The following is a 14,163-nucleotide window of genomic DNA, read 5'->3' on the forward strand; positions in this document are numbered from 1 at the left end:
TAGTTCCCCAACCAAGAATTGAACCTGGGCCCCCTGCACTGGGGGCTCAGAGTCTTAACCATCAGATCACCAGAGAAGTCCCTGAATCCACATGGTTTGAGACTAACAAATAGGTTCACTGACAAAGGTTAGGGATTTTTGGTGTTTTTTTTTCTTTGTTTTGTTTTGCATTAGAAACATTGCATTCTTATCTTTCTGAAATCTTTTTTCCTAGGAGGCCAAGATTATGCTCCAGAAATACACTAGAATGGATAGAGGCCTAGGATGCAGTATGGGTGTATTCATTCATCTCTGTATCTCTACCTTCCAACACAATGTCTGGAAAAGTGATCAAGCATGTTTTTAGATGGATTGAATATGAGGAAATACATCCACGGGCCATGATAAATTTGCCCACTGAGGTACCATACCCTCCATCTGTATTCACCTCCTTGGCCTGGAAATAATGGTGACATACTCACAAAAACAGAGACTACAGGGGGTTGACCTAAACTTGCAATTACAACTCTGACTTTTAGGGGGTTATCATTCATGCAAAAGGGTGGAACGTATCCCAGAGAAATTCCCAGTGGAGCCTGGAGATTCCTAGATGATTATGGATCAATGGCAAATGTTGAGTAGGAAGAAGTTCAAGGGAGGGGCTGGATGTCCGCATGTTGATCTCTGGACGGTGGCTCATCTCCAGTGCCTTTAGTGCCTGCTGCCTGACCCAGCTTCTTTGAGTCTGATGAGATGCTCAGTCCTGGGATCTTCCAGGAGGGACCCCACACAGGAGCGCCTGGGATAGGCAGGGCCTGGACCTGGAAGTGTTGCTCAGAGACTCAGTCTGTGTGTGGGTCTGTAAAGCACAGACTGTTGCTCCTATTTATTTACATTATGTGTACTTTTTGCTTCCATATGGGCCTATCTGATTTGCGTTGGGATCTGAAGAGTACAAGAAGAGAGGAGCACGGTTTTGGGAGGAACAGTCAGACGGTGAGTCTAATTGAGCTTAGAAAGAGGGGAATCCACTCAGATTTCAGAGATAAGGTCCTTTGTCCTTCATCTGGGTTTTCCTGGTGGCTCAGACAGTAAAGAATCTGCTGCATTGCAGGAGGCCAGGCTTTGATCCCTGAGTGAGAAAGATTCCCTGGAGAAGGGAATGGCTACCCACTCCAGTATTCCTGCCTGGAGAACCCCATGGACAGAGTAGCCTGGTAAGCTACAGTCCTTGGTGTCAATGGTCCTTTATCAATAGTAGAGGGTATTTGGGGAGAGCTAGGTCACAGCTACCATGCTGAGTCTGAGGCTCAGAGCATCTGTGGAGATGAGATCAGTGTGGTGGGGTAGAGTGTGATGTATGTGTGGACAGGGTTCAGCTCCAGTTCAGATACACACAGTCTGCAGCTGCCATGTTTGCGTTTCTCAGCATCAGTGATGTCTGTGAAGGTGCTTCTATCATGGGGTGAACAAAGGGTGGAAAATGGTATTTCCAACTCAAACAAGATGAAGATGGAGGTATTCTGGAGCAACATAGGAGATGTCCATGCTGACATAAGATACCAAGAGGACCCCAGATAGCAAGACCCATACCCATTCCAGGCATGGGTCAAAGGCAAAAGCAACTGTGCAGGAAGCCTGGAGCTAGAGAACACTGCCTTTTCTGAATGGGTACACCAGCCAATGCTATCTTACCTCTTTTTCTGTTCATAAAGAAATACAAAAATACAGGAGGGAGTGTGTTTTAGGAGGAGGATTATTCTGGAAAGAGGATGGTGATTACATTTGTTGAAATTCTTCCAGTGACACGTGTTGCATTTTTCAAGTGGAGATAAAATTCACATAGCATGTTCCATTGTCCAATGTGGTGGTTTCAGCCTATAAACAAGGTTGTGCAACCATCGTGACTAAGTCCAGAACATTTCATCACCCCATAAGGAAACCCCATACTCCTCCTCTTCCCCTCCTCCCTTCAACCCCTGCAGCCACTAATCTCCTTTCTGTCTGGATGGATTTGCTTGTTCTGTACATTTCATATAAATGGAATCCTACTGAATGCGGCCTTTCGTGTCTGGCTTCTGTCATTTAGCCATAAGGGTTTCAAAGTTCATCCATGTTGTGGCGTGTATCAGTACTTTAATCCCTTTTATTGCCAAATAACATTCCTTTGTATTAACATGCCACTTCATTCTCTTAACAGCCTTTCGAAAAGCAAACTTCTTTAATTTTACCCAAGTCCCAGTGATTAATCTTTGTTTTTGTGGACGTGCTTTTGGTGTTCCTAAGCTAAGAAATCTCTAACTCAGGATCACCATGGCTACCTCTGTGTTTTTCTACTAGATATTTTATCATTTTTTAAAGATACTTTAAACCAAGATTTAATTTTTAATTTTTAAAATTTATTTATTTCCAGCTGAGCTGGGTCCTCATTACTGCGTCCTCGTCTCTATCTTCTGCGTGGGCTTCTCACTGGGGCAGCTTCCCTTGCCGCAGTGCACAGGCTCCAGGGCGTGTGGGCCTGCGGCTGTGGCTCCTGGGCTCTAGAGCATCGGCTCAGGAGTTGTTGGCCCGCAGCGCGTGGGGTCTTCCCAGATCAGGGATGGAACACGTCTCCTGCACTGGCAGGTGAATTCCTTACCACTGAGCCACCTGGGAAGCCCTGATATTTTATCATTTTAAGTTTTATCTTATTCTTGGGTACTCTCTCTTCATATGTGTTGCTTCAAGGGGTTTGTTTCATCTTTGTTTTTTGTTTCATCTTTCTAATTTTGGAGGAGGGCAACGTTCCCAGCTCCATGAGATTGGGGATCTCTGTTAGTTCACTGATCTCCCGTACAGCTGGGAACATTACCTGTCACACAGTGGATACATGATGTTTGATAAATGAATTAATTATTCCTAAATTTCCCTCTCCCGTTTGCCAGAAGCACCTCTGCTTCCTCGTCCTACTGGGTGAGAACTTCTTCTACTTCACATTCTTCTTCCTACACAATGGACTGCATTGTCCTAGGTGTGAGCCACCCTCCCGTTCCTCGAGTTTGTAATGACAGAAAGGCCTACAGAAGGAACATATCCAGGGACCTCCCTGGTGGTCCAGTGATTAAGAACCTGCCTTCCAGTGCAGAAGATATGAGTTCAGTCCCTGGTCAGGGAATTAAGATCTCACATGCCACCAGGCTACTGATTCCTTGCCCTGCAGAGCCTGTGCTCTGCAACAAGAGAGGCCCACATGCCACAGCAAGGGCCTGGTGTGGCCAAAATTTAAAAAGAAGAAAGAACCTATCCAAATTACTGAGAGAGAAAAGACATTAGAATGCATATCAAAAATGCTTTCCACACTACTTTAGGCATTGTGGTTGTTGCAACAGAAGATTTATTTGATTTAGATTATTTTAGAGTTATAAGGGAAGCCTTTCCTATCAACAGTATGAAGCCTTTACATATCGGGGAATTAGGTAAAGTAAAACTACAGTGAGACATCATTCCCAGACATCAGAATGGCTGAAATGAAAAACAGTGACAACACCAGACACTGGCGAGGATGTGGAGAAGACAGATGGCTCAAACATTGCTGGTGAGGATGCAAAAGAGTACAGCCACTCTGAAAAGTAGTTTCACAACTCCTTTCAAAACTAAAGAAGTGGACTTACCATACAACTCGGTAGTGGCCCTCTTGGGGATTTATCTTAGGAAAAGGGAGAATTATTTTTCACTCAAGAAATTGTAAACATTTAAAAAAATTGTCCGTGAATGCTCATAACAGCTTGTAAAACAGGGGAAAAAAGAAGCTAAAGTTAACTTAAAGTTAACCTTTAAAATGCATTTCAATATGCAGTACATGCTAAGTTGCTTTAGTTGTGTCTGATTTTTGTGACCCTATGTGCAGTACATACAGACAAATACTACTTGATTCTACTTATACGAGGTACCTAGAACAGTCAAATTCATAGTCAGAAAATACATTGGTAGATGCCAGGGACCAGGGGAAGGAGGGGAGGGGGAAAAGGGAGTTAGGGTTTAATGGGGACAGAGTTTCAGTTCAGGAAGGTGGAAAATTCAGGAGATGGATGATGGTGAGAGCTGCACAACAGTGGAATGTACTTAGTGCTACTGAACTGTGCAGTTAAATATGGTTAAAATAGTATGTTTTACATCATGTGACTATTACCACAATAAAAAGATATTTTAAAAAAATAACAGACTGTTGATTCATGTAATAGCTTGGGTGAGCCTTGAGAAAAGCCATTCTCAAAAGGATACACGCTACTTGATTCCATTAATGTGAAAGTCATCATGAAATAACATCATTACAGAGACAGAGAGGGGATTAGTGGTTGCCAGGGGTTAAGGAGGGACAGATGGGTGTGGGTAGAGAAGGTAACATGAGAGGGCCTTGTGGAGACGTTACAGTATCTGCACTGTGGTGGTGGTTCTGCAAGGCTACACACACACACACACACACACACGTGTCTTGCATAAAGCTACACACACATGCACACACATACAAGTGAATATAGAACTGGTAACATCTGAATAATTTCTGTGGATGGCACCAATGTCAATTTCATGGGTTTGCAGTCATCTAAGCTGTGAAAGGGGCTTCCCTGTGGCTCAACAGTAAAGAATCCACTTGCCAATGCAGGAGACCTGGGTCCGATCCCTGGGTCAGGAAGATCCCCTGGAAGAGGGCGTGGCAACCCACTTCAGTGTTCTTGCCTGGAGAATTCCATGGACAGAGGAGGCTGATGGGCTACAGTCCACGAAGTCACAAAGAGCTGGATACGACTGAAGTGATGGAACTGCACATGCAAGCTATGAAAGAGGGAAACAAGGGGGCAGAGAAGACAGGAAAAGGATGCCTGGGACTTCCCTGTGCATTTCTCCACAGCCTCCTATGAAGCTATCATTATTTCAAGATAATTTTTTTTAATGAGTCTTTCATTTCAGTTCAGTTCAGTTCAGTCGCTCAGTCATGTCTGACACTTTGCAACCCCATGAATTGCAGCACACCAGGCCTCCCTGTCCATCACCAACTCCCGGAGTTCACCCAAACTCATGTGCACTGAGTCAATGATGCCATCCAGCCATCTCATCCTCTGTCGTCCCCTTCTCCTCCTGCCCCCAATCCCTCCCAGCATCAGAGTCTTTTCCAGTGAGTCAGCTCTTTACATGAGGTGGCCAAAGTACTGGAGTTTCAGCTTTAGCATCATTCCTTCCAAAGAAAACCCAGGCTTGATCTCCTTTAGAATGGACTGGTTGGATCTCCTTGCAGTCCAAGGGACTCTCAAGAGTCTTCTCCGACACCACAGTTCAAAAGCATCAATTCTTCGGTGCTCAGCTTTCTTCACAATGCAACTCTCACATCCATACATGACCATAGCCTTGACTAGACGGACCTTAGTCAGCAAAGTAATGTCTCTGCTTTTGAATATGCTATCTAGGTTGGTCATAACTTTTCTTCCAAGGAGTAAGTGTCTTTTAATTTCATGGCTGCAATCACCATCTGCCATGATTTTAGAGCCCCAAAAAATAAAGTCTGACACTGTTTCCACTGTTCCCCCATCTATTTGCCATGAAGTGATGGGACCAGATGCCATGATCTTCGTTTTCTGAATGTTGAGCTTTAAGCCAACTTTTTCACTCTCCTCTTTCACTTTCATCAAGAGGCTTTTTAGTTCCTCTTCACTTTCTGCCATAAGGGTGGTGTCATCTGCATATCTGAGGTTATTGATATTTCTCCCGGCAATCTTGATTCCAGCTTGTGCTTCTTCCAGCCCAGCGTTTCTCATGATGTACTCTGCATATTTAAGTACAGTATATTTCTAAATTACAAAATGTTTTTCCAGTTAAGCCGATATGAACTTGTGTCCAACCTTCAAGAAAGCCAAAAGGGAACCATATTTTTTTTTAACAGACATGTATTAAGGAAGTACCGTCAGCAGTGTCAAATGACACAGCTGTCAAGTAATATCCGGCCTGGAAAGTGTTCATTGACCTTGGAGCTTAGGAGTCACTCGGGACCCAGCCAGAGCAAGGCCAGTGGTGTAGCCAAGGCAGGATCCAGGTGCCCTTTCTGTGAAGACTAGCCCTCAAGGGCACAGACTCCAGGAAAAGAGAGGTCCCCAGACCTCAATCACAAGGCAACACCCAGCTTTCAGAAAAACTCAGTGAATGAAACAAGCATCTAGTTGACCTGATGGTTTTGGGCAGAGCAGGCAGGTGAGGTCGTGAGGTCCAGAGGTCCCGGGAGCATGCAGAGAGCCAGGGGGCAGGGAGATGGGAGGCCCTGATGGACACTTTTTATTGTACAGGCACATGTTCAAGGTCATTTAAGGATTGTAACTGGAGTACTCACCCAGGCTGCGCCCGTGCCAGCTGTACATGCCGGCCTTAGACGAGTCTTAAGAATAAAAGATGGGACCTATGTGCGCTGTCCTTCCTCCACTAAGTGGTCATTATTGATCTTGGGGATACAGCGTTGGTCTCATGAGGCTGGAAAAGACAGTTGCGAGTTTCTGTCATTCAGTCATAGACCCTCGGCCACACAGAGCCATGTGCAGAACTTCTGATCCATTCTCTCAGAAGCTGGGAATTTATTACATCAAATTTACTCAACATAAGGAAGTTAAACCCACAGAATTCTTTATTTCAGTTATATTTCTGTATTAAGTAATGATTTAAGATTAAACTATGAATATTTCATTCCCTTTGTCCTCTCCTGCCCTTCCCAGCCTCCACTCAGGGAGCAGGAAGAGCCCCTATCTTGGGAACAGAAAGCACCTCTTTAAAAAGTATTTATTTATTTGGCTGTGTTATGTCTTAGCTGCGTCATGCAGAGTCTTCCAATTGCAGTGTGTGGGCCCAGTAGTTTCAGTGGGTCAGCTTAGATGCTCTGTGGCACATGGGGTCTTCGATCTACAACCCGGGATCTCCTGCTTTGCAAGGTGGATTCTTAATCATTGGAACAACAGGAAACTCCCAGAAAGCACCTTTAAAAAGAGAGATTATATATAGGTGCAGAGAAAATGCTGAAGAGACTTTGCAAGATTCAGCCTGTACTAAAAGTTTGAAAGCATTTTCTAGGCATCCTAGGATCTAGACACAAAAACACGAAGCCAGGATTGGAGAGCTGAGGGGAGTTTTTACTTCCCTTTAGGCACAGAAGACTCATGATGGCCTAATAATGATCTGTTTGCCTGTAAGGGTTCAGAATATGTCACCTCCAAATATGCCATTTTGGCATAGTGATTGTTTTTAATTAAAGATATTTGAGAAACAGCCAGTGCAGGATGCGCAATCTGACCCTCTTTTGCCCCCTGAAAGCAGAAGATAAATCTCCCCTGAAATTGCCCTCCAATTCCTGTCTGGGAAATCCCCTGGGCAGAGGAGCCTGACGGGCTACAGTCTATGAGGTCTCGAAAGAGTCGGACATGACTTAGCCACTAAACAACAACAACCGGGAGGGTAGAAGGCAACCTTATCACCAGAGACAGGGAGTTAAGGGCTGAAAAGGCTGTAGAAAAATATCTCGTTACTTTTTTATCATCTTACTATACTGAGCCCCAGTTATTTTTCTGTCAATTCTTCACGAATGTTTCTAAGACTTTATTTTATTTTTAACTGGAGAATAACTACTTTACAATGTTGTGATGGTTTCTGCAATATATCAACATGAATCAGCCATAGGTATACATGTTTTTTTAATCTGAAAGGGATAAACCTGTTCTGGTTACTTCTTTGAGTTTCATATTTAGTGGGACTCCTGTTTATCTTATATTAATCTGTCTTTTTACTACAAGTTTGGGAGCCAAGTGCTCATTTAAAACAGGAAAGTGAAAGTGCTATTCACTTCTGTTGTGTCCAACTCTTTGCAACCCCATGGACTGTAGCCCTCCAGGCTCCTCTGTCTATGGAATTTCCCAGGCAACAACATTGGAGTGGGTTGCCTTTTCCTCCTCCAGGGGATCTTCCAGATCCAGGGATTGAATCTACATCTCCTAAGGCTCCTGCACTGCAGATGGATTCTTTACCACTGAGCAACCAGAGAAGTCCATCCTGGTCAATATCAGCACCCAGTGTCTGATCCTGAATCAATATAACACACAGTATCTGATCCCGGGTCAATACTAACCCCCAGTGTCCAATCCTGGGTTTGCCCACAACAGAAAGTGGCAAGGTCAGAGGATGTCACCAACAAGAGAAGCAGCCCCTGCTGATGTCTAGGGATCAAGACTTCTCTTAATCCCCTAGAAATTAGACCACCTTCAGGGAGCTGAAAAGTGGAGCAAAAGTGAAAGGAGAGTCCCAGATTTAATTCCAAAGGTACTAACTTTTAAAGCAGAGTTGAGTGAAAGAAAAAGTTTCCTACCATCTACAGAACTAACCTGAGTCCAGTCACAGAAAAATAAAGTTGTATTGACACACAAGAGATGTGTGGCTATACCTTGTTGCCATGCCTCCAGGACAGCAGGGGAAACTCGAACAGGAGGGACTGTTTGGCAGCCACAGAAATCATCTCCGTGAAGAGGCTGGAGCAGCCTGACTGAATGTGGGCATAGCCTTGACAGAAGCAAAGAACTTAAAATGTGTCTGTTTGTTTCGGATGCAGTGCTGTGTGGCTTTGTGTGGATGGGGAATTAAAGAATTTGGTGGTAAAGAATCCACCTGCTAACGCAGGAGATCTGGGTTCAAGCCCCGGTCCGGGAAGATCCCACATGCATCAGAGCAACTAAGCCTGTGTGCCACAGCTACCGAGCCTGTGTTCTGAAGCCCAGAAGCTGCAACCACTCAGTCTACATGCTGCACCTACTTAAACCCAGATCCCTAGAGCCCATGCTCCACAACAAGAGAAGCCACTGCAAAGAGAAACTCGAGCATGGCAACTAGGGAATAGCTCCTGCTCACTGCGACTAGAGAAAAGCCCGCAGAGCAATGAAGATCCAGCACAGCCAAAAATAATGGAATCAGAAAAGAAAAAGGAACACCAGCTTTCTGGGATTTCCTAGAAGGGAGATGCTAAGCTCAAAGTGTGTCTTTAGGGAAAAGAGATGTGCTGTGTTAGTCACTCAGTCATGTCCCACTATTTGAGACCCCATGGGCTATAGCTCGACAGGCTCTTCTGTCCATGGGGTTCTCCAAGCAAGAGTACTGGAGTGGGTTGCCATTCCCTTCTCCAGGGGATCTTCCTGACCCAGGGATCGAACCCAGGTCTCTCGCATTGCAGGCAGACCCTTTACTGTGTGAGCCACCAGCGGAGCGCAGGGAAAAGAGGCAGGGGTCCTAAACCGACGGTGGGAGTGTCTCTCTCTTTCAAGCAGCCCCATTACTGAACAGACTGCTGGATACCCCCTCAGATGTACAGCCTTTGAGGAAATCTGTCTCAGTGTTTGACCCCCAAGCTAGAGCGATGCCGGTGTCCCCCGGGAGCCCCCACAGACCTGTCCAGGAGGTGTGAGGTCCCATCTGGGAAGTAGGGAAAGCAAAGCTGAACTTAGACACCTGCTTCTCCCTCTGTGTCTCACAACCAGATGAACAGCACAACATCCTCAGCCAGGTGGTTGATAGAAAGGCGTATCCTCCTCCAAGGACGTGTGTGTGTGTGTGTGTGTGTGTGCATATGGCAGGGGGCTGGAGCTTGTGAAGCAGAGAACCACCGCCTTCCACCCCCCCCCACCCGTTTTGTAGACTGCTGCCCTTCTTCCAAAGCCAACCCAGCTATGAGCGGGAGCTTGCTGACCCCTATGGCTCCATTGCTGGAAAGAGAAAAGACGAGCGTTCTTGTTACCGTATTCAGCAAGACTAGAATTGCCTCTCAGCCCATGTTGACTAGATAAATCATACCATCAGAATGGTCACCCCTCTGGGCCTACCTGAGATCCTCTCACCCAACCCCTAACTCGTATTCATCACTAGATCAACCTCTGAAAGACTCTGGATTTTCTCTGAAGTCCCGGGTACATATTGTAGCTGCTATGCAGTGTGGCCCTACTTGTTTGGTTTATTATTCTTTAAGAGTCCTGGAGGTCAAAAATCCAAACCTAGTCTCACTGTGCTCTAAAACTAAGGTGTCTGCAACTGGCTCTCTTCAGGTGGTTCCAGGAGAAATTCCTTGCCTTTCCATTTCCAGCTTCCTTGGGCTGCCTGCACTCCTTCACTCAAGACCCCTCCCTCCAATAACTCCAACCTTTTCTTTTCACAGCCAAGCATCTTCAACTACCAATTCCAATCCTCTCGCCTCCCTTATATAGGGTTCGTGATTCCCTTGGTCCACCCAGATAATCCAGGGTCATCTCCCATCTCAAGATTCTTAATTTCATCAAATCCGTAAGGTCTCTTTTACCATATAAAGTTCCAGGATGCAGGCATAAGCACGTGGACCTCTTTGGGAGGCATTGTTCAGCCTACCACACCTCCCAAGGGTACTAGAGTCTCATTCAATCAGAAGTGCCGTGGTTCTCAAAAAGCAGCCGTGTTGGGACTTCCCTAGTGGTCCAGTGGTTAGGACTTCTCCTTCCAATGCAGGAGGTGCGGATTTGATCCCTGGTCAGGGAGCTAAGATGCCACATGCCTCCTGGCCAAAAAAACAGAAACAATATATAGTGAATTCAATAAAGACTATAAGAATGGTGCACACCAAAAAAACTTAAAAAAAGCAGTCATGTTACAATATGGTCTGTTCTCAAGAGTTGCCTCGCAACACACCAAGAGCCCTGGACTGTCAGGAGCCCTGCATTTGAGTCTTTAGGGTGTTTTCTACTCCACATTCTCATCCTTTGGTGTTCCGGGGTATTAATATAAAAGGCAGTAACATGGGACTTCCCTAATGGTTCCACGGTAAAGAACCCGTCTGCCAATGCAGGAGACACAAGAGACACGGATTCCATCCTGGAATCAGGAAGATCCCCTGGAGGAGGAAATAGCAACCCACTCCAGTATCTTGCCTGGAGAATTCTATGGACAGAGGAGCCCGGTGGGCTACAGTTCATGAGGTCACAAAGGGTTGGACACGACTTATTGACTCAACAACAACAACCATCCAAGGCTGCTGTGCAGATGCCTGGAGGTGACGCATGCGGGCAACGCTCCCCGTGCACCTGGGAAATCTGCCTCCTGTCCTTCATGTGCCCCTCCCGACTTAACACGTCCTGCTCTCTCGTACCTGTGACGCCTACAAGTGCTGAATTTGACCGTGATGAAGTCGGCTCCGTGACAGGAACCATTTTTCCTCTGCTGGCAGAATTCAGTGAGGGCCTCTGTGATTCAAAATGCAAATGACTCACATCTGATGGATGTGCAGCATAATTGAAGCATGTCTGGGTTCCCTGTCACTGTCAAGGTCGGTGGAAACTCCCTTTTAACAGATATACACACACACTCACGTACATTCACCACCCAGGATACTAGGGTCTACTGATACAACTTCCTGCTAAGTCAACAAACATTGAGTGACCCTGGTCCCTACCATGAGGACATGACCCGGGCAGATAGATGGTGGGGACCCCGAAGGAAAGGAGAAGTGGTCACCGCTGTCCCGGCGCCTCTGCAGCCTCTCAGCACCTCCCAGCCCAGGCTCCTGCCCTCTAGCTGGTCTTCCACACTGTGGCTCACAAAGTATCTGTTTAAAAGTGTGATTCTGGGGCTTCCCTGGTAGTCCAGTGGTTAAGAATCCTCCTGCCAACACAGGGGACGCAGGTTCACTGCCTGGTCTGGGAAGATCCCACATGCCACCCAGCAGCTGAGCCCATGTGCCACAGCTCCTGAGCCTGTGCTCTAGGGCCCTAAAGCTGCAGCTACTGAAGCCCACACGCCCTGGAGCCCAGGCTCCGCAACAAGAGAAGCCACCGCTCGTCATAACTTGAGAAAGCCCGTGCTCAACAACGGAGAACCAGCACAACCAAACAAATAATAAAAATTAATTAATTTAGAAAAGATTAACATCCAAATCTGATTGACGCTTCTCTTCCTAAAACCCTGTATGGTTCCCCCCTGGCAGAATCCATGCTTTGGCACATGGCCTTCAAGCTCTGCCTTAAGGCCCAGCCTACCCGTCACTCCAGCTTCATTGTCCGCAGTTGCTTCCTTCATCCACTGGCCTCCACTTGGCTGCTCCTGCAGCCTGTCTCTGGCCCCCTTGCCTTTGACTTTGCAGCAACTTTGTTTTTGATGCCCAAGTCCTTAATGTTCCTTCCAAATTTAGCTCAGGCCTGACCCCTCCAGGAAGCCTTCTCTGGGCCCCTGGCCTGATGAGGCGTTCCTATCCCCAGGCTCATATCTGCGGCAGGGGCCACTTTGCATGGAACAGCTATGGGTATTTCTCAACAGATGGTCCTCTTAAGGACAGTGGCTGCCCTGCTCACTTCGGTATCTCCAAAGCCTCATACAGTGCCCAGCACCCAGTAGGAGAAGAGGATTAGAATGAATTCAACTGGGACTTCTATGGTGGTCCCACAAGACTCCCAGTGCAGGGGGCCAGGGTCAACCCCTGGCCAGGAAACTAGATCCCACATGCGACAACTAACCGAAACCAAAAAGATCCTTCATGCCACAATTAAAAATGCTTCATGCATGCCACAAGGAAGATGGAAGATCCTGAGTGCTGCAACTAACACCCGGCACAGCTGAATAAATAAGGGACTTCCCAGGTGGCTCAGTGGATAAAGAATCCACCGGTAATGCAGGAGACACAGGAGACCCAGGGTTGATCCCTGGGTCAGGAAGATCCCCTGGAAGAGGGCATGGCAACCCACTCCAACATTCTTGCCTGGGAAATCCCATGGACAGAGGAGCCTAGTGGGCTACAGTCTATGGGGTCACAGTCAGACACAACTGAGCGACTGAGCAAGCACACACTGGTGGTCCAGTGGTTAAGACTTCCCCTTCCAATGAAGAGGGTTTGGATTCGATCCCCGGTCAGGGAGCAAAAATCCCATACCCTTGTGGCCAAAAAACCAAAGCATAAAGTAGAGGCAATATTGTAACCAATTCAATAAAGACTTTAAAAATGGTCCACATTAAAAAAAACTTTAAAATAAACTAATAATTTATGAATGAGCAAACAAATAACATGAATTCAAGAAATGTTCATCCCAGCCAAAGATGTTAAGCTACACTGTTTTGTGCTCTTTTCAAAGTGGCTCAGCTCCCAGTGTCGGTAAAGCTGCCCGTTGATGCTGCAGTTTATAAAAATCTCCCTTGGTGGCAGTAAACCATTAAACCAGCAAGTCCAGCACTTTAGAAACTCCCAGAAAAGGACAAATGTGACGGAAGCTGGCATTCATTACTCACCACCAACATTTGTTTTTCCACCAGATGTGATTCTTGATTAATGCTTTTGTAAAACATTTGGGAAAAATAGTAGAAAACAATTAATGTGATGTTCTCTGATTCCCATATCCCTGTCTACCATCATCAGCAATATATTACCCTCAGGCATCTGGTGAGCATCTCTCCTCCTGCTCAACCCTTTGGAGTCGCGGGGAGAGAGTCAACAACCCCAGTTGAAGCAACCACGTCGATGAGTGACACATTGATGTCACTGACCCCAGGAAGATGGTGACACAGAACAGTCACCATCTCCTGCCTGAAGGCTGACGTGTGATCCAAGAGAGCTATTTTATTTATTTCTTCATTTCCTCCATTCCCTGCCCTCACATGATTTGGGGGAAAAAAAAATTTTTTTCCAACCAAGATTTGGACTCCACTGATATAGAAGGCAATCAGCAACTGATGAAGATTTCTTGTAATACTTGTTCAACAACAGTTACCTCTGGTTGCCACTAAATGTGCTGTTGTTTTCCCCTAACAGGATCTCGGTTTCATAATGACCAGCCTCACACTTTACAGACGTGGGAGCTGAGGGAGACTCATCTTAACTTTTTATTTATTTATTTTTGGTTGCGCTGGGTCTCTGCTGCTATTCAGAGGCTTTTCTGTAGTTGTGGTGCAAGGCCTTCTCATTGCAGTGGTTTCTCTTGTTGCGGAGCACAGGCTCTAGGGTGTGCCGGCTCAGTAACTGTTGCCACTGGCTTAGCTGCCCCACGGCTTGTGGGATCTTCCCACCTGTGCCCCTTGCTTAGGCAGGCGAATTCTTAACCGCTGGACCACCAGGAAAGTCCCTCATCTTAATCATTGACCAGAGACGTATTACTATGTGTTTTGTTACTCGAACATTTCTGGCCAGAGACT

The 14,163-nt window shown here is 46.2% G+C and overlaps 1 long non-coding RNA gene across 1 annotated transcript; it reads left to right on the top strand.

The window, feature by feature from the left end:
• Positions 1 to 267: 267 nt before the first annotated feature.
• Positions 268 to 3,829, top strand: LOC138929780 (uncharacterized). The gene is made up of 2 exons (XR_011445971.1): positions 268 to 975; positions 2,904 to 3,829. It is a non-coding gene; the product is annotated as an uncharacterized lncRNA (long non-coding RNA).
• Positions 3,830 to 14,163: the final 10,334 nt, after the last annotated feature.

This window comes from Ovis canadensis, chromosome 18 (genome assembly GCF_042477335.2).
Source record: "Ovis canadensis isolate MfBH-ARS-UI-01 breed Bighorn chromosome 18, ARS-UI_OviCan_v2, whole genome shotgun sequence".
In the NCBI taxonomy this organism is placed as follows: domain Eukaryota; kingdom Metazoa; phylum Chordata; class Mammalia; order Artiodactyla; family Bovidae; genus Ovis; species Ovis canadensis.